At 44.0% G+C, this 20,400-nt stretch overlaps 1 protein-coding gene across 3 annotated transcripts in view; it reads left to right on the top strand.

Moving 5' to 3' along the window:
• CACNA1E (calcium voltage-gated channel subunit alpha1 E) overlaps nucleotides 1-20,400 on the top strand; it is a 359,405-nt gene that overhangs the window by 123,213 nt on the left and 215,792 nt on the right. The window lies entirely within an intron of this gene.

Raw genomic sequence — 20,400 nt, 5'->3', positions numbered from 1 at the left:
AAGTTTAATTGTAAGATTTACCAGGTCCCTTCTCTGGAGATTCTGATTCTGTATGGTTTTGAATAGTTGGTGAGCTGTACTTTTTTTTACAGTCTATCTAACTGCCTGTCAGAGATGTTAGGGAATTCCTGCATGGGGACAGATGTTAGGGTGACCACTGATGTCTCTTCCACCTCCCAGAGTCTGAAATTAATATGTTATCAAAGGCATGGTGCAGAGCCTGAACTCTAAACTGAGATGCGAAGGTGTGTGGGCTGCTCCACATGACGGTGGGCAATGCAATTTGGGCAGGTGGGCTTAGTAAACAGGTGCTTACAAAGAACTTGTGTGCATTCAGCAAGCCCTCCCCAAGGCAGGTAACTTTTTTTTTTTTAATTTTTATTGTGCTTTAAGTGAAAGTTTACAAATCAAGTCAGTCTCTCACACAAAGACTTACATACACCTTGCTACCAAACCAAACCAAACCCAGTGGCGTCGAGTCGATTCCAACTCATAGTGACCCTATAGGACAGAGTAGAACTGCCCCATAGAGTTTCCAAGGAGCGCCTGGCAGATTGAAACTGCTGACCCTTTGGTTAGCAGCCGTAGCACTTACCCACTATGCCACCAGGGTTTCCATACACCTTGCTACGTACTCCCAATTGCTCTCCCCCTAATGAGACAACCTACTCCCTCCCTCCACTTTCTCTTTTCGTATCCATTTCACCAGCTTCTAACCCCCTCTACCCTCTCATCTCCCCTCCAGGCAGGAGATGCCAACATAGTCTTAAGTGTCCATCTGATCCAAGAAGCTCACTCCTCACCAGCATCCCTCTCCAACCCACCGTCCAGTCTAATCCGTGAGTGAAGAGTTGGCTTTGAGAATGGTTCCTGTCCTGGGCCAACAGAAGGTCTGGGGGCCATGACCACTGGCATCATTCTAGTCTCAGACCGTTAAGTCTGGTCTTTTTACGAGAATTTGGGGTCTGCGTCCCACTGCTCTCCTGCTCCCTCAGGGGCTCTCTGTTGTGTTCCCTGTCAGGGCAGTCATTGGTTGTAGCCGGGTACATCTAGTTCTTCTGGTCTCAGGCTGATGTAGTCTCTGGTTTATGTGGCCCTTTCTGTCTCTTGGGCTTGTAATTACGTTTTGTCCTTGGTGTTCTGCATTCTCCATTGATCCAGGTGGTTTGAGACCAATTGATGCATCTTAGATGGCCACTTGCTAGCGTTTAAGACCCCAGACGCCACTCTCCAAAGTGGGATGCAGAATGTTTTCTTAATAGATTTTATTATGTCATTTGACTTAGGTGTCACCTGAAACCATGGTCCCCAAACCCCTGCCCCTGCTACGCTGGCCTTCGAAGCATTCAGTTTGTTCAGGAAACTTCTTTGCTTTTGGTTTAGTCCAGTTGTGCTGACCTTGCCTGTATTGTGTGTTGTCTTTCCCATCACCTAAAGTAGTTCTTATCTACTACCTAATTAGTGAATACCCCTCTCCTACCCTTCCTCCCTCCCCCTCTCGTAACCATCAAAGAATATTTTCTTCTCTGTTTAAACTGCCTTCTGAGTTGTTATAATAGTGGTTTTATACAATATTTGTCCTTTTGCAACTGACCGATTTCACTCAGCATAATGCCTTCTGGATTCCTCCATGTTATGGAATGTTTTACAGATTCATCACTATTCTTTATCCATGTGTAGTATTCCGTTTGTGTGAATATACCATAATTTATTTATCCATTCATCCATTGATGGGCACCTTGGTTGCATCCATCTTTTTGCTATCGTAAACAGTGCTGTAGCGAACATGGGTGTGCATATATCTGTTTGTGTAAAGGCTCTTATTTCTCTAGGATATATTCCAAGGAGTGGATTGATGGGTCTTATGGTAGTTCTATTTCTAGCTTTTTAAGGAAGTGCCAAACTGATTTCCAAAGTGGTTGTACCATTTGACATTCCCACCAACAGTGTATAAGAGTTCCAATCTCTCCACAGCCTCTCCGACATTTATTTTTTTGTGTTTTTTAGATTAATGCCAGCCTTGTTGGAGTGAGATGAAATCTCATTGTAGTTTTGATTTGCATTTCTCTTATGGCTAATGATCGTGAGCATTTCCTCATGTATCTGTTAGCTACCTGAATGTCTTCTTTAGTGAAGTATCTGTTCATATCTTTAAGGCAGGTAACTTTGGAATGATCGTACCCACTGATGCACACACTCATACAGCCTGCCTTTACCCTGATGTGCCCTTTCTTTCCTTCAGTTCTCCTCTTGGTGGTTACTTAAACCTGATTCCACCTATATAGAACTTTTTGGATGGGACACCAGGTGGCTTACACAAAGCAGCTTTTAGAAGGAGCTCTGGATATAAACTGCACTTGAGGGAAAGAACATGGTATGTCTCAGGAGAAACTCAACCATATTGTATTCCCCGGAGAGCAAGGACTGTGCAAGGCTAGTACGAGGGAGTGCTTAGGAAATATCTGTGACTGACCCGGATCCATTCCCGTACAGAATGAACAAGGAGGGACTGAGAAGGTCTGCAGAAAAGAGCCACAGGCTTTTGTACTCAAGCCCTAAAGGGCATGAAGAAGTCCTAAGGACCAGCTTATATCCAGCAAGCCCAGGGGTTAAGAGTGATCCAGAAACACCTTGAGGACGCTCTGGGAATCTCGCCAGTTGGGAAGAGGGTGGTAGGTAACAGGAAGGATGCAAGGGAAGTAGGGTCAATGAGTGCAGTCACTTCTCATTTGAGATGTGAAGTATGTCTTCAGGCCATGTCACTCAGGTTAGCCAGGCACTTCTGGAAATTATAGCACTGGCCCCTCAGTGGCTGGTGTCACTTGTGGGGCTTTGGGAGTGGTGTATTTCAATTATATGTGTAGACTCACCTAAGTGATGTGATAAATGCATTGAGAGCCTGAAAGTAGAAGTGTTGCATTTGAGGATACAGGTGTGATCTGCTAGTCTTCTTTAGCTAAGACTCAGGTGATACCGAGACAAACAGGAACATAAACTAAGGAATCACTCCTTGGTTCTTCCATTAGTTCATTCTTTTATTCTGTCAGCTAATATTAATTGAGCTTCTACTATATTCCAAGCATTGTGGTAGGCAGTAGGATACGGAGGGAGAAAGAAAATGCCGTGGTTCCCTGCTCTCATGGTGTTCTCTTCAAATTCCCATCCCTCTCCAGTTATCTGTCTCCCCAAACGATGGCAGTATGGAGGTCACATGTAGAGACAAGGATCTTACCCCTCCCCGTCTAGTTTTGCTCCACCAAAGAAGCAGGAAGGAGAAAGAGATCAAGCTGCAGATCCTCTGAAACCTTGCCCTGGCAGTGACTCCTGCGGCCACAGACTCACACTCCCTCTAACTCCCAGCCTGTCAGTCGTCCAGCATTAACTGAAGGCCTCCTACTATCCCTATGGGTGGAGCCAGGGCCAGGGGAAATGGTTGAGCTTAGGGCTGGTTCCCAAGAAGTGGCTGGTTAATTATGAGATGAAATGAACTCATATCCACCCTGAAATAGCATTGTTTTCCAATGGGCTGGATCTGGGGCCTGGGGCATGGAACCAGGCATCCCAGGCAGAAGAGAGAGTTAGGAGGGTAACTATACCTTGATTCAGGAGAAGTTAGATGAAAAAGGCATTTAATTTTGAGCCAGTGGATGAGGGACAACATGTGGCTCCCTAGAAGAAAGAGGGAGGAAGGCTGGGCTTCAACTGCGCAGGGAGCTGATGTGCAAAGCATTACCCAGCCAGAGCTTAGTTACATGAGCTGGACACACACCCTGGAGTAAGAGTTGTTTGCCACTTGAGGCAGGTTCCAGGTAGTAAATTCTGTGTACTGTTGTGCATGGAACTTGGCAATAAATGACAAAGTCACATCATACAAGCTTTTAACTTACTTTAGTTCATCCATTCATCTTGGGAAGGAAAGGAGGATGAAAGGGAAGGAGGGAAGAAAATAAAATTTAAATAGCACAGGCTAATTCACCTGCCATTCTTATCAATGTGCTTATGCCCATTGAATCTATGAGATGAGAATTGCCTAAGATATTGGCTGAAATATTGCAGCTTCTGGTAGCCCATGTCAACAATACCTGAACATTTTTCTTTCTTATTTTAACTTTGAACTTTGTAATAATGGAATTATAGGTATCTATTTTTATACCTATATATCTGGATCCCTGGTGGTGCAGTGGTTAAGAGGTATGGCTGCTAACAAAAAGGTTGGCAGCTTGAATCCACCAGCCACTCCTTGGAAACCCTGTGGGGCAGTTCTACTCTGTCCTGTAGGGTCACTGTGAGTCAGAATCAACCTGATGGCAACAGGTATGGTATACCTATATATGGAGCCCCGGTAGTGTAGTCATTAAGTGCTCTGCTGCTCACTGAAATGGCAGTGATTGGAACCCACTAGCCACTCTGCGGGAGAAAGATGTGGCAGTCTGCTTCCACAAAGATTGCAGCCTTGGAAAACTCTGGGGGAGTTCTGCTCTGTCCTGTAGGGTTGCTATGAGTCAGAATTGACTCAATGACAACAGGTTTGGTATGAATTTATTTGTATTAGAACTGGTTGCCCACCATGGAATTAACTATTAACAAGTCAATAGTCAACTTAATAAATACATGTATGCACATACCTGAATGTCTATACGTATTGAACAGTCACTCACTGTGCCGTTACCACCACGACTACCATCACTGCCACCACCAATAAGATGCACATTTAACCATCTTTTCTCCATTTTGCTAACGCTTCGCATTCAGGGAAGGCCTAATTCTCCTGCCTGCTGTATTGCCTCACACAGGCCACAGGGAGAAGAGGAGCCCTGTTTCCCAGTCCAAGGCCCCTTCTATTCACTGGTGACAACAAATACATAAGGTGTATAGGCACCCAAACCAGTAGGAGAACCTTCAGGTTCTCACACTGCGCAGAAACTCTCGCAAGCCTGTGGGCTCCGTTTAACCTTTTTGTATACAATTTAAGTGCTTCTCTCATTGTTTGTATCCCTTTTCTGCTGCACACACTCTTTCTGAATGTCTCACCTTGACCTTGTGTTGCTGTGCCACTGATAAGCATCAACTTCATTTGTATGTGGCTTTTCTCATTGTAATGTCATTATTGTAAGGACAACCTGGAGTCATGCAGCACTCAATTTTAGTTTCTACCAGAACTTCAACTCCATTTGGTCAAACTCCAACTGTATTCTTGGCTCGCCTCCCTCCTGTGGTGGAAAGAATGCAGAGCAGTCTACAGTTCTGCTGGCTGCTTGTTCCTGTTTTGAGTGTCCCTCCAAAGGTCTCCTCACCTTGCAAACTCTCGCCTACACTTACTCCTTTAACTCATTCTAGTTCTCCTAACTATGAAAGGAGCCCTGGTGGCACAATGGTTAAACACTTGACTGCTAATAGAAAGGTTGGTGGTTAGAACCCACCCAGTGACTCCAAGGGAGAAAGACCAGATGACCTGCTCCAGTAAAGATTACAGCCAAGAAAACTCTATGGGGCAGTTCTGCCCTGTCATATGGGGCCACTATGAGTTAGAATTGACTCCATAGAACCTAAAACAACATCAGTTCTCCTAACCATGACAGATGTTCCTTCTCCAGGACAGTACCTTCCCGCTCTGATCAAGACTTTCCAGTTAGCAGATGTTACCGTGACTCTGGGATTAACTTCTAGTCCTCTTCACCTGTGCTAGATGTGGCTAAGAGAACCTTTTCTTGATTCTGGTCTGAGTCTTATTTCTCTTTTCTCACTCTGGTTTTGTGTTGTCTGCTGATTCAGTTAGCTATTGTTTTCTATCAGGAATAATATACAGATTACAGAGGTTCCCAGTCTACAGTTACTCAAATCTCAGCTCTTAAAGTCCAGTATTTTTCTGTAGCTCGAGCTATTTCTCTTCTCACTTGCTGTTGCTAAACTCGTGCTGATGCAGAAATCTCTTGGAGGTATGCTATTTCTCCAGTCTTGCAGGTATGCCTGCTCTCTCTGTTGTGATGGCCAGGATGCCCTGTGTTGCTGTGGTGGGAGGGGGTTTTTATAGACTATACTGGCTTTTGGAAAAAAGAGACGATTATAGTCTGGATGGTTTCTGAGGCTTTCTCACTCCTCACAAGTCTTTTGGTTTGTCGTTAATGCCTATGGTTTTTTTTTTTTCTTTTCTTTGTCAGTATGTTAGGGAAAAAAAATCAAAACCCATTGTTGTCAAGTCATAGCGACCCTATAGAACAGAGTAGAACTGCCCCATTGGGTTTACAAGGAGCAGCTGGTGAATTCAAACTGCTGACCTTTTGGTTAGCAGCCAAGTTCTTAACCACTGTTAGACTGCCCAGATTATTTACTTATTTTAATTGTGGCAAAAATATATGTAACACAACATTTGCCAATTCAACAGGTTTTACGTGTACAATTCAGTGACACTGATTACATTAATCATGTACAATCACTACCCATATCTGTTGCCAAATTTTCCATCACCATTGACAGATACTCAGTGCTTCCCAAACAATGTTCTTTTTTAAGTTGCCTTCTCCCAACCTACACAGAGTCAGTATTTGTCAAACGGTTAATAGCTGTTCACTTTTTGCCTCACTGAGATTTTTGCTTACATGTGTTGTACACAAGCACCTTGAAAGAAAAATACCATATCCTGGGGTTGATGAAAATCTTCTGTTTTCCAGCTTCTTGAAGTTTCTCTGATTTTTGTGGTATCGACAGAGGACACTTTCGATTCTGGGGTCCTTGGGACTAGGGAATGTGTCTACTCTTCTTTGTATCAATCTCCCTCTACCACCACCCCTCTCCCCATGCCCTGGGAATAGTTGAACATGCTCAAAACTCATTTGACAAGTAGGGGCAGGAGCCTATGATTATCTTATGGTGGTAGAGAGAGAAGATGTGCCAGCTGACCTAGGATCAGGCTTAGTCAATTGTTAATATTTATAGATACCTGGACTCAGGATCAGTCATGCTCTGGAATAGGCTCATTTCCCAATCCCCCCTCCCCCCATCTTAGTCAGACTGGTGGTGTCTGGACTGTCTTGTTTCTGAATCCTTGCAGAAGTCTGGGATCCTGTGATATAGATGGCACTTGGAATGCAATACCAGTGTCTGTGTATTTGTCTTATCCACAGAGGGACTGATGAAGGGATCCTGGGGGTTAGCTTGTCCCCTTTCCCATGCAGGTTTGGAGGTGGGGGGCTGTGCTAAATAAGGGAGCTATGATGTTAACATCCCCCTAATTCATCCTGAGTGGTTGTCAGGACAGTTTGCTTGTCAGCCCCACCGAGGACAGGACAGAGTACAGGGAGAAGGAAACTATTTCCTGAATTTATAGGAAAGCCTTCTTAACCTCACTTTCTTCTTTTCTCTGTTTACTTTTGTAGGCAGTTACAGATTCACTCATTATCCATTCAGCAATGTTTATTAAATGCCTGTGATGTGCCAGGCACTATACTGGTTGCTGGGGATACCGCGGACAATAAAACAGACAAAAGTCCTTTCCGTATGGAGCAAACATTCTAGTGGGGAAAGACATGCAGAATAAATAACTAAAACATGATATATCAGATAGTGATCGGTGCCATGAGAGAAAAATAAAGCAAGGGAGGAGGGTAGAGTGTCATAGTGCGTGGAGGTTGCAAGTTTAAATGGGAAGGTCAGAGAAGACCACATTGAGATGATGGCATTTGAACAAAGACTTGAAGAAGGTGAGGGAGTAAGACATGGGAGTATCTGGGAGGAAGAGTGTCCCAGGTAGTTGGGACCAAAGATCCTGAGATGGATATAGGCCAGGTGTGTTTGAAGAACAGTGATGAGGCCAGTGGGTTGGAGTGCAGTGAATGAGGGGTAAAGTGGGAGGAGATTAATTCAGGAGGAGAGAGAACATCCAGCCAGATCCTGTGGAGCCTTGTGGGCCACTGTAAAGACTCTGGTTTTTATTCTGAATGAGACGGGAAGTACTTGAAAGATTTTGAGGCGAGAAGGGACGACATGATCTGAGTGATGCTTGAAAAGCATTACTCCAGCTGCTTTGCTGAGAACAGACTACAAAGGAGCAAGCCTCGGAGTCGGCTATCATAATGACCTAAGAGAAATGATGGCGGCTTGGACCAGGGAGGTAGCAGTGGAGAAGGTGATAAGGGATTGGATTCTGGATATAATGTTAAGGTTGAGCCATGGGATTCTGGTGGATTGGCTGTGAGTGTAAGAGAAAGAACTGGAAGGATGGAGTTGCCGTTAACTAAGCTGGAGAAGATTGTGGGTGGAGTAGATCAGGAAGGAGATTAAGGACATGTTTGGACATGCTAAATTTGCAATGGTTGTTTGCCGTGGAGATACAAGATGCAAGGAGGGAGTTGGATAACTGACTTTGGAGCTCAGGGTAGAGGCCTACACCAGAGATAGCAATTTGGGAGGTTTCAGTGTATAGGTGGCATTTAAAGTCACAAGACTAGATGAGACTACCAAGGAAATGACTAAAGATAGAGAAGGCAAGAGATTCCAGGACTGAGCTTCAATGTTAAGGTGTTGAGGAGATGAGGAATGAGCAAAGAAGACTGAGAGGGAGCAGCAAGGGAGAGAAGATGAAAATCAGAGAGGGTGGTATCCTGGAGACTGAGTGAAGGGAGAGCTCCAAGGAAGACTAAGTTGAAGGGTGATTAGTTTTGTCAAATGCTGCTGATGGGTCAGGTAAGGTGAGGTCCAAGAACCAACCATTGGATGCCAGGAGCAGTTTGAGTTGAACTGTAGGGGTGAAAGCCTTGGCCGGAGTGGGTTTAGGAGAGGATTAGAAACAGTGAGCACAGACCATTGTTTTGAGCTTTGTTTTAAAGAGGAGCAGAAAATGGGCATATGGAAGAAATAACACAGAATTATTTGCTGATAGGAATAATCCATTAGAGATAAGAAACATTGATGATGAAGGAGATGGAGGAAAATTGCTGAAACAGTCTCTGAGTAGGTGAGAGAGGGTGGGATTTAGTGCACAGGTGGAGGGCTTGGCTGAGAGCAGAGCTTTGAGAGTTCATCCACAGTACTAGGAGAACAAATGGCTGCAGAGGCTGGTATGTGGGTAGATGTGGTAGAGGAAGCTTATGGAAATTCTCTTCCTATTGCTTCTGTTTTCTCAATGAAATGAGAAGTCAGGTCATCAGCTATGGGTGGGAGGAGGAGAATGTTGGAAGTTTGAGGAGAAGGTGTAAAATACTTTTGTAGGAGAGTGAGGGAGTAAATAGGGAAATCATATCTGTTTGCTGGGCACATTAAGGACCCACTTGGGGTTAGGGGTGATGAAGTTTATGTGAGACCAGTCAATATGGTGTGTTTGAGACCAGTCAATATGGTGGGTGGGACGTAGGTGGAGAGTTGGCTTTTATCAGTGTAGTGGCACATGGCAACTAACAGGTCGTTGGTTCGAATTTACTCAGTGACTCTGCGGAGAAAGACCTCGTGCTCTGCGTCTGTAACGATTGTTGTTGTTGTGTGCCATTGAGTTGATTCCGACTCATAGTGACCCTATATGACAAGAGTAGAACTCCCCCATAGGGTTTCCTAGGCTGTAATCTTTATGGGAACAGATAAAACTGTAAAGATTACAGCCTCAGAAACCCTTTGGGGCAGTTCTACTCTGTCACATGGGGTCACTATAAGTTGAAATGGACTCGATGGCACCCAACACAGTTTTGCCAGTGAGTATAATGAAACAAGAGAGGATCAAGAGAGTGACTGTGGCATGGCAATGGAATTTACACTAAATAAGGAGGACAGACTGTGAAAATAGTAGAATAAGTGGATTATAGGCCCTTTTCGAAATGTTAGTCTTGAGTCTGCTGGGCAAATTCAGCCTGTGGAATAGGCTGCTAAGCCTGTCTCATCGTACACAGTAAGTGAGAAGTAGGCTTTGAAACCAATGTTCGGATTTTTTAATTCGGAACTCTGACAGCCTCTAGTTGAGAGAGCACGTGCGAGTGAGCAAAGTAGGTGTGTGTGTGCATGTGAGTGTGTATGTTCACACAATAAGCTGTGACTACAAGGCCCCTGTACTCCTCCTGGGCCCCCATGACTTCACTCCTGGGGCACCTGGCCCCGCTTCAGCTGGCCCATGCTTAACTCAGAATGTTGACTTGGGAACATTTTGGGATCAAAACCCACCAGGCCCGCCCACCTACCTCACCAGCACTGTACTCTGTGATCTTGTTTTCCTCCTCAGACTGTCTAACTCTTTTTTTAAACACATTTATGTTTGCAGCTTCTGCTGCTGCCTTTGGCAGCCTGTTCGCCGTGCTCATTACTGTTCCTCTCTCTAAACACTGCAGAGCCTTGCCCCTGCACCCTGCCCTCTGGGCTAGGAGCCTTGGTCTGTGGCCCTCCACTTCATGGTTCCCTTTGTGGAAGGAAACTGCTTTCCCTCTTTCTCACTCGCACCCATGTATTCCCCATCCACAACTGCCACTCCCCCTTGGACTTACTCCTCCTCTTGGCATATCCATCTTGGTTTCTTAATAATTTGTCAGACCAGAGGTGCCATCATGTTTGGAGTTTGTTCCAAATATGCCAAATTTGCCTCCTGACCTGGTACCTGTATTTCACATTTCACACTAGCCCCATCTCCAGGTCTTTTGTCTGTGCAGAGCCATTAGGCTGGCTCAGAGCTCCTTTCCTTTCTCTCAGCCCACTCTAATATGCAGTTTAATTTCTGATCCATGGCCAGAGGCCTCGTGTGCCTGACGTGTCACACAGCCCTAGGCTGTGATCTCCCTGTTCTGAGGCAACACCAGACCTGGGGACCAAGAGGCAGAAATTAGCCAAAGGTGGTGCATTGGTGACTCCGTGGCTGTTTCAGGGACTTCTCCCTGAATCACCCTGGAGCCCAAATCCTCACAGAACCCCAGCCAGGCAGGGATGGTACAGTGCCAGTCTCTGGCACGCTGTGCAAACCACAAGGCCTCTATTCATTTTCTCCTCAGTTTATCGTTCATTGGAAAAATGTTTATGGAGTAATTTATTTTACTGCCACTCAGAGTGTGGTCCACCTTAGAATCACCTGGGAGCAATTAACATAAATGCAGATTCCTGGGTACCATCCGGATCCAATAAACCAGCATCCCCAGAGGAAAGAAAGGGTTCTGTATTCTTAACAAGCTCCCCTGTAATTCGGATGCTGCACTGAAGGCTGAGATCCACTGCTTCACATGAGTGCAATTGTTAGACCTGGGGAGGATGAGGTGGAGTGCCTTCAGCCTGTCGCCCCCATTTGATAGACTTCCATGAGGTCATGCTTTGTTTATATTTGTCTGATATAAAGTGATTGGGACACAGTGGGCCCTCAGGAAATACTGTATTGACTTAGGTCTAGAAAGGGTGATAAACCAGGTACACGGGAAACACACATGTTCTTGTAACACCAAGGTACACTGAAGGTGGTGAGTGTTCTTGTAACACCAAGGTACACTGAAGGTGGTGAGTGGCTGGGAGAGGTATCCGCAGAGCTCTCTGGGAGGACTGGTTCATTTAAAGAGAACTTCTGGAGAGCCTCAAGGAAGCCCAAGGCCAGCTGCTCTGTGTAGATAGACTGTGGGCCCTGTTTTAAGTGAGGCCGAGTGAGCTCAAGGGGAGCAGTAGTGCCTAATCGCAGCCTCTTTCTGCTGCTGAATAAAAAAGTCAGCTAATGAATGAATTTTTTTTTTTTTTTTTAATGACAATAGATCTAAGAGCATTATTTGCCCAGTGGGCTCGTGAGTGCTATTTTATATTTTTACCTTTTTTCAGGGACAGAGCTCAGAAACGGACTTTAAAAAGCACAGGAGGAGGTCTGGGACTATGAAATTTCTCTCATCTACCCCTTTCCTTTACTACTCCTCCTTTCCTGTCTATTAAAAACAATTTGCATGGATTTACATTTCTTTGCCTTCCTGGAGCCTTATATTTTACAGCTTTTTCTCAGTGGTGAGATTCTAGCTGATGCTTTTCCTACTGACCTATTCTCATCCCCCCAAATATACCTCGATTACCTCCCAGAGGAGTCCCCCCAGTTATACCTTGATTACTTCCCCGAGGAGTCCCTGGGTGGCGCAGATGGTTATAGTGCTTTGCTGCTAACTGAAAGGTTGGAAGTTTGAATCTACCTGGAGGTGCCTTGGAAGAAAACCAAAACTCAAACCCATTGCCGTTGATTCAATTCTGACTTATAGCGACCCTATTGGACAGAGTAGGAGTACCCCATAGGGTTGCTAAGGAGTGGCTGGTGGATTTGAACTGCTGACCTTTTGGTTAGCAGCTGTAGCTCTTAACCAGTGCGTCACAGCGCTCCTTGGAAGAAAGACCTGGCGATCTACTTCTGAGAGATCAACTACTGAAAACCCTGTGGAGCGCAGTTCTGCTCCGACACACATGGGGTTGCCATGAGTCAGAAATGAGTTGATGGCACCTTTTTTTTTAAAATCCCTCAAAAGAAAGGGAGAATTGAACAAGAAAGAGCCTCTTTCTTTCAAGGTTTCAGGCACTATGGGGCCCCACTTCCCACTCCTGAGGAGCTCTGTTTTGAAGGGACTCTTAAAAGCCCCACTTTTTACAGCCTTCCCCCCCTTGCATGGGCTCCTCTTATCTGCCCACAAGAGGAAACAAAGGAATCTCGCACCCATGGAGCAGCGGAGCAGTGGGATTAATCAGAAGAGAAGTGTCTTACGTTTGACTTGTGAGTGGAGTTTTGGGTTGTCATCTGCATATGAATGTGCTGACGCTCTGGGAAATCACAACACTTCAGATAAAGTGAAGAGGGCACAGTGATGAGACCAGCCCCAAAGGGCCTGAGGTGCTCCCTTCCAATTGTTATCCTCTTGGCTCCTCCTTGTCTCCCTTTTCTGAGTAGCAGCAGCCTCGTGTGGGGGTCGTTTCTTCCAGTGCACAGTCTCCTCACCCTGGGACAGGGCAGGTCATAGCACCCTCTGATGGTCAGAGCAGACCACTTGCATTTCCATCCTCTTGTAGATGCTTGTTGTTGTTGTTAGGTGTCGTTGCGTCGGTACTGACTCATAGTGACCCTATAGGACAGAGTAGAACAGCCTCATAGGGTTTCCAAGGAGCAGCTGGTGGATTTGAACTGTAGACCTTTTAGTTAGCAACTAAGTTCTTAACCACTGTAGGTGCTTAGGTTCCGGGATAGTGCAAACATTTTGTGCTCAAAAACTAACCTAATGGTTGGTGGTTTGAACCCACCCAGTGGCGCCAAGGAAGAACTGCCCAGCGATCTGCTTCTGTAAAGATTACAGCCAAGAAAACCCTATGGAACAATTCTACTCTGTAACACATGGGGTCACCATGAGTCAGAGTTGACTCAATGGCAAAGAGGCAGGTTTTTTTTGTTTTTTTTTTTTGGTAGGCACTGTGCTGAGCCCCTCTGCCCCCTTCCCTCTTACTCTCACCCTTGGCCTCTTGACCAGGGATTAGTCAGCCGAGTTCTGTGAATGGTCTTTAGTGACTTCCACAAAATTTGTTGTTAAAAAAAAAATTTTTTTTTAGTTAATTAAAAAAAATTTTTTGTGGTAAAATATATATTACGTAAAATTTGACATTTTAAACATTTTTAAATGTAGTCATGAATGAATTGTGTTCCCTAAAAATATGTGGCAACTTGGCGAGGCCATAATTCCCAGTATTGTGTGGTTTTCCTCCATTTTGTGATCTGATGTAATTATCCTATGTGTTGTAAATCCTGATCTCTGCCTGTGGTTAATGAGGCAAGATTAGATTATGTTAAAGAGGATTAGGGTAGGATGCAACACCCTTACTCAGGTCGCATCCCTGATCCGATGTGAAGGGAGTTTCCCTGAGGGTGTGGCCTGCATCACCTTTTATCTTACAAGAGATAAAAGGAGAGAGAAGCAGACAGAGGAGAGAAACATCATATCACTAAGAAAGAAAATCCGGGAGGGAACACGTCTTTTGGATCCACAGTCCCTGTGCTGAGAAACTCCTAGACCCAGGGGAAGATTGAAAATAAGGACCTCCACCAGAGCTGACACAGAGAGAGAGCCTTCCCCTAGAACTGGCACCCTGAATTTGGACTCCTGGCCTCCTGAAGTGTGAGGGAATAAATTTCTGTTTGTTAAAGCCATCCACTTATGGTATTCTTGTTACAGCAGCGCTAGATAACTAAGTATACAATTCAGTGACACTAACTATATTCACAGTGTTGTGAGCTCTTCACCACAATACACTTTACCAAAACTTTTCATCACTCCAAACAGAAACTTTGTGCTCATTAAGCAATAATTCCCCATCAATTTTTTTTTTTTAATTTAACTGTCATGCTCCTTGAATCCAAATGATGTTATGGCCTATCGGAAATTTAATAACAGCACTTTGAGAGGGATGGAGGCTAGAGGGAAACTCCACTACATTCTCTCTCTCTCTCTGTTCATATATTCTGAATTCTCAAGCCTTCAAATATGAAGAAAGACATATCTTAGAATTGAGATAATAGAAAATTAAGAGGGAAAAAAATCTAATTAAAGAAGCCACATGTAATCAATGTGTTATAGACCAAATTTCCACACTCGGAGTCCACCATGGTGACACTGGCTTAATTCCTGTTGCACAGACCTCAGAGCTCAGCTCCCTCTGCCATCCCTGCATTCATTTGAACCTGGTGTGAACGTGCTGTTGATTGGAAAGCATGTAGTTCTGTGTTAGTCTTTTAAAACATTCAGGCCTGAGTGCTCACATAAAGTGATGTCAGTGAGCATACTGTTACTTTTCTGTATGATTCAGGATTTTCTCAATACTATGAAACTAAAACGAAATACAGAAATAAACTGGATGCCAGAGGCCGATTCAAAACTGCTACAGTCATCTCTAGCCTCAACTTCATGTTTTTATCTTCCGAAAAGCATCCTCATCCTTTGGAGTGATCGATTCTATCTTAAATAAATGTTCTGTATCTAGATTCCAAATGAAATAAACTTATTGAAATATAATAAAAAAATAAACATATTAAATATATAAAATAAATTTACACCAAAAGATGACCCTTTGTATAAATTTTAAGTGTTGCGGTTTTGATGAAGATTGTGTTTGAAAAAAATGATTTCTGATACTAAAGGTTAAGAATTCTGGCTCCACCTTTACTATCTGTAGGACTTAGGTAGCTTCTTTCACCCATGTGCCTTAGTTTCCTCATCCATAAAGTGAGGATAATCACGAAAATTATAAAGCCTTTGGTGCGTGCTTTGCACACAGTAAGCACTATGGTGTTAGCTATTATTATTAAAAAGATTTTGTGAAAACCTCTCATCCAGAGGAGACAAGCACAGCATCTTTTCCACCGTGCAAGTTGCCTGCCCCTTCTCCGACCGGTCATGTTGTGTCTCTCAGTCTAGCCACTTTGCTCCTTCTGTTTGCATCGTGGGCCACTGGGTGGTGGAAATGGTTAAGCAGGTTGGCTGCTAACTGAAAGTTTGCACATTCGAGTCCATCCAGACGTGCCTCAGAAGAAAGGCCTGGCAATCTACTTCTGAAAAAATCAGCCATTGAATACCCTGCAGAGCACAATTCTACTCAGACCCATATGGGGTCACATTGAATCAGAATTGATTTTTCTGCAACTGGCTTGGTTTTTGGTTTATTTTCATCTTTGCTGCAAACATTACCAGTCTTGATTCCATGTTCTTTGAATTACCTGCGTTCGATTCTCCCTGATCAGTTACCACCTCCTCTCAGAGCTTCCTCTGACTATCTCTGAGGAACTCAAAGGAGGAGAGATCTCTCCTCCCTGGAGCTCTCTCCCCAGACCTAAATGTCAGCAGCATTCATTTGGCACTTTTCCCAGATTCCCTTGTATTAATGGTTGTCTTCTAGGTGCCTGTGTTGCTTTTCCCTATCTACATGGCATTCTGACTTCCAGCATCAACTACAGTAGCCTGGACATGGCTAAGTGTCCAGTAAATAGCCATTGATTGATTGATGCACAGATTGGTTCTGGGGACACACCAAAGATGGTGTGGCTTCCAGACTGCCCAGGTTATCAGGATATGGCAGCACATGCTCTGTTTGCAGATGAGTGGGCAGCTGTCAGGAGGGACGCTGCTAATGCTTGACAGCGGGCTGTCACTGCCATCACTGCCGCTCCACTTTCCTTGCCCCACTCCTGCTCAGCTCCCTGCTCCTGTGACAGGTAGAGAAGGAAGAAAATAACAACAACAACTAGGGAAAAACTAGAGGAGCAGGAATTGATTTCATTGTTTACAGAAGGGTTTGTGTGTAATTAATGGTTTATTTCTGTGACACAGTTGGCCTTCCTGGCTTGGAACCTGGCTCTGAAATGCTCGTAAAGAGACCTGTAACCGTGTAGCCTGAGAGATGATTGGGTATTGGGAAGGAGTGAAGAAGAAGTATGCTCTGTCTTCTGTGATAAAATATGACCAAGAACAGCCCCCAAATTGAACACTGTCTTATCCCCTTCCCCCCCCCCGACACACAAACACGCACACGCACACACACACGGTTTCTTGACTCAGTTTCTGTTTCTGAATGAACCATTGGCTTAGATCTCTTACAGACCTGTATTTTGTATCCTTGTTAACATCACCTTAGGATTGATTTGATACTTACGCTGAAGATTGGGGAATGACCACTGGTTTTTTGAATGAGCCCCATGATCGCAGGGAAAACACCTAACCTCTCCTTTTAAGTGTTGACTACGTGAATAAATAACTGTGCAGCAGTCTTCTCGTCCATAATATGGGAGTAATACTGCCGGCTGCATCTGCCTCAAAAGAGTCTTATAGGAATTAGCTGAGATAAAGTATATGAAAGTGCTTTGAGAATACATTCATTCCTAACTGTGCGAGTGCTCTTTTCATACGTTTTTGCTTCTGTGAGTTGTGTATTTATTTATAAACTCAGTTTTGCTAAGTGAGCAAAAGATTTTTTTTTGCCTATTGAAAAAAGGTACCTGGCTGCCCTCTCCGGTTGGGCATGGAAGGCACGTTCTCCCATCCTGTTTTCTGTCTCAGCATCTGTTTGCTGTACATCAGTTTTCAGTGTACTGGGTGTTCTCATGCCCATGTTCTTGCTTAGAAATACAGTGTTGTTTATATTACGTACATATTGAAATCCATGCCCACATTTAGTGCAAAAATGGCTTCTAAATGCATTTACGTGTTAAATCCAGTTCTTGCTAACTTGCATAACCTCTGAATAGCTGGTGAAATGCTGCTCTTGCAGACGCTGCCAAACTGTAACGTGCTTCAGGACTTTTTACGTGTTGTGTTAGGACTGTTAGGATAAGACTCTTCGACACCAGTGCTTCCTGAAGGGACTGGGCTGAGCCCTTGATCAAGGTTTTACCAGGCTGGCATAATGAGAAAACAAGGGCAGTATTGTTTTTCATGAAACTGAATTTGTTCAATTTGAAATTGAATTTTAAAATTTTAAATGTTAATGCCCTCACTTGACAAAGTAAAAAAGTTAACCACCCTATGTTAGTTGTTAGTTGCCATTCCTGATGACCTTATTATAATAAAACGAAACATCTGCACAGTCTTGCACCGTCTTCGTGATCGTTGGTATGTTTGAGTCCATTGTTACGGCAATTTTGTAGTGCCTTACAAGGGGTGCTTATCTTCTAGCACTACATCAGGCAATTTTTTTTTTTATTCATTTTACTGTGCTTTAGCTGAAAGTTTACAGTGCAAATTAGCTTCTCAATCAAAAATATATACACAAATTGTTTTGACATTGGCTGCAATCACCACAGTAGGTCAGTATTCTCCCCCTTTCCACCGCAGGTTCTCCGTGCCCTTTTGTCCAATTTTCCTGTCCCTTCCTGCCTTCTCATCTTGCTTTTGGGCAGGTGTTGCCCTTTTGGTCTTACATACTTGATTGAACTAAGAAGCACGTTCCTTATGTGTGTTACCTTTTGTTTTATAGGCCTTTCTAATCTTTGGCTGAAAAGTGGGCTTTGGGAATGGCTTCAGTTCTGAGTTAGCAGGGTGTCTTGAAACCATAGTCTTGGGGGTTCCTCTAGTCTCTGTCAGACCAGTAATCTAGTCTTTTTTTGCGAATTTGAGTTTTGTTCTACAATTTTTTTCCCACTGTGCCCAGGATCCTCTGTTGTGATCCCTGTCAGAGTGGTTGGTGGTGGTAGCTGGACACCATCTAGTTCTTCTGGGCCCAGGCTAGTGGAGGCTGTGGTTCATGTGGTTTATTAGTCCTTTGGGCTAATATTTTCCTTGTGTCTTTGGTTTTCTTCATTCACTTTTGCTCTGGACGGGATGGGACCAATAGAAGTATCATAGATGGCTGCTTACAAGCTTTTAGTCCCCAGATCCTGCTCACCAAATTAGGATATAGAACATTTTCTTTATGAACTATGTTATGCTGATTGACCTAGATGTCTCCCGAGACCATGGTCCCCAGCCTTCAGCCCTAGCAACTTGGTTCCTCAGGATGTTTGGATGTGTCAAACAATATTCTGTTGTGATCCAGAGGGTTTTCATTGGCTGATTTTCAGAAGCAGATCACCAGGCCTTTCTTCCTAGTCTCTTTTAATCTGGAGACTCTGCTGAAACCCGCCTACTGTAGGTGACCCTGCTGCTATTTGAAATATCGATGGTATAGCTTCCAGCATCATAACACATAAGCCACCACTGTTTAACAGACTGACAGATGGGTGGTGGAATCACTCTATTGCAGTCCCCAAATTCTTTTGTTTCTGTTCTGTGAAAATCTTCTGGCTTGTGAAAGCTGGGGGGGAAAAATGGCAATATAGATTTTATCTGTGTAATATATTAATATAAATATATTATTAAAAATCACATAATTGTGAATGTATGATATTGCTGTTATCAGCTTGATGCTTGCGTTTGTTTTCTGTTCCATTTTAGTGATATCGAGCTTTTTCCATTAATTTTTAAAAGAATTAGTAGTCACTTATGTGAGTTGTCACCAAAGAATGAATATCTTAGAAAACCAATTAGACTGGTCTAGCATGTACCATAAGGAATGAGGCAGTATAAGACTGTACTCCGAAAACCTGGGTTCCAGCTCAGGCTTTGTATTTTATCCCCCCCTCCACCAACCTTAAAAAAAAAAAAAAAAAAAAAATTTATTTTTTTTTCCACCAACCTTAGGCGAGTCACAAGAACTCTGTGAGACCCCTTCTCCTTTCCTTTAGAATTGGAACAGCAGTTCAATACTTAGCTCATACCGTAGTTGTAGGAATTCAGTAAGACTGTACATGTGAAATGCTTTCTGCACCAAGATTGCTTTATAAATTTAAGGTATTATTAAAATGCACTAAGATTATGAAGATTACATTAGGAAGATTTCTATTATTGAGCTTTACAATGCAGATTTTTTTATATCTCCTCTCCAAATGTATTTTGACAGATATGGTCAATGGGGCCCCTTGAAAGCAAAATAGGATACATATTCAAAATTTTGTTAGGATTATTCTCTTTCCTTTGTACATGAAACATCATAATACCATGACCTTTTTAACCGCTTCTTCGATGATGTAAAACAAAGCCACCATTAGCTGAGTAATTTATATTAAAAAACAGCAAATTTCTAGGTGAAGCCAAAAAGAAAGGGAGTGTGGGGGCTTGAATCACTTCCCAAGGGATGTTATCCTCACCTAAATGACTTGGGATGTGTGCCCCACTTGCCTTTGAGAGTCCCTCTCACGGATGCCGCCAACTGCCTTATTGAATCAGAGAGGCTGCCATGAGCAGTTTGGAAGGAAAGGCAGGGTCTAACGGGCAGCAGATACGTGCACAGCTAGGTGGTCACAACCTCCCTCACCCCCTGCTCATATTCAAGTTCTTGGCAGCACGTGTTCCCCACACACAGGTGGCAGGGTAGCCAGTCAGGCTGGCACTGTCACAAGTTTCCCTTTCTCCCAGTGTTGCCAACCAGGACTCGTTCTCTCTCCACCTTCCTCACCTTCCCTGAGTCTCCCACTCTTCTCTTTCTATGACAGATATGAATGGTATGACACAGCTCCTCAGGGGCATACCACCTGACCAGGTTGGGAGGGAAGAGCAGAAAGTCCCCTGTGACTAGTCAACTAATGAAGATAATGTTCCCCAAAGGGGTGGGTGTCATGGCTGCAGTCCCCCTGGGACGACACATTCATTGCCTCGTTGAGCCAGCAGTCTTGGCCTCCCTTCTAGGACTCAGTCTACCCAGCAGCGCGAACCTTGCCCGCCATCCTGCACTACTTCAGACAGCTGTACATAGCAGCGTGTCATGCCTGGGAAAGGTTACCGCAGAGAGTAATTGCTGGTGTTTAGTCTGCGTGTGCGTGTGTTTCACAGAGCAGGAGGGAGGGCGCGTGGTTTTCTTATGTGCCCAAGTTATTTATTGCATTTATCTTACGACTTTCATTTAGAGCTAAATAAGCTGCAAACT

Source organism: Loxodonta africana, chromosome 25, assembly GCF_030014295.1.
Source record: "Loxodonta africana isolate mLoxAfr1 chromosome 25, mLoxAfr1.hap2, whole genome shotgun sequence".
NCBI lineage: Eukaryota > Metazoa > Chordata > Mammalia > Proboscidea > Elephantidae > Loxodonta > Loxodonta africana.
This window is presented reverse-complemented; position numbering and strand designations above follow the sequence as displayed.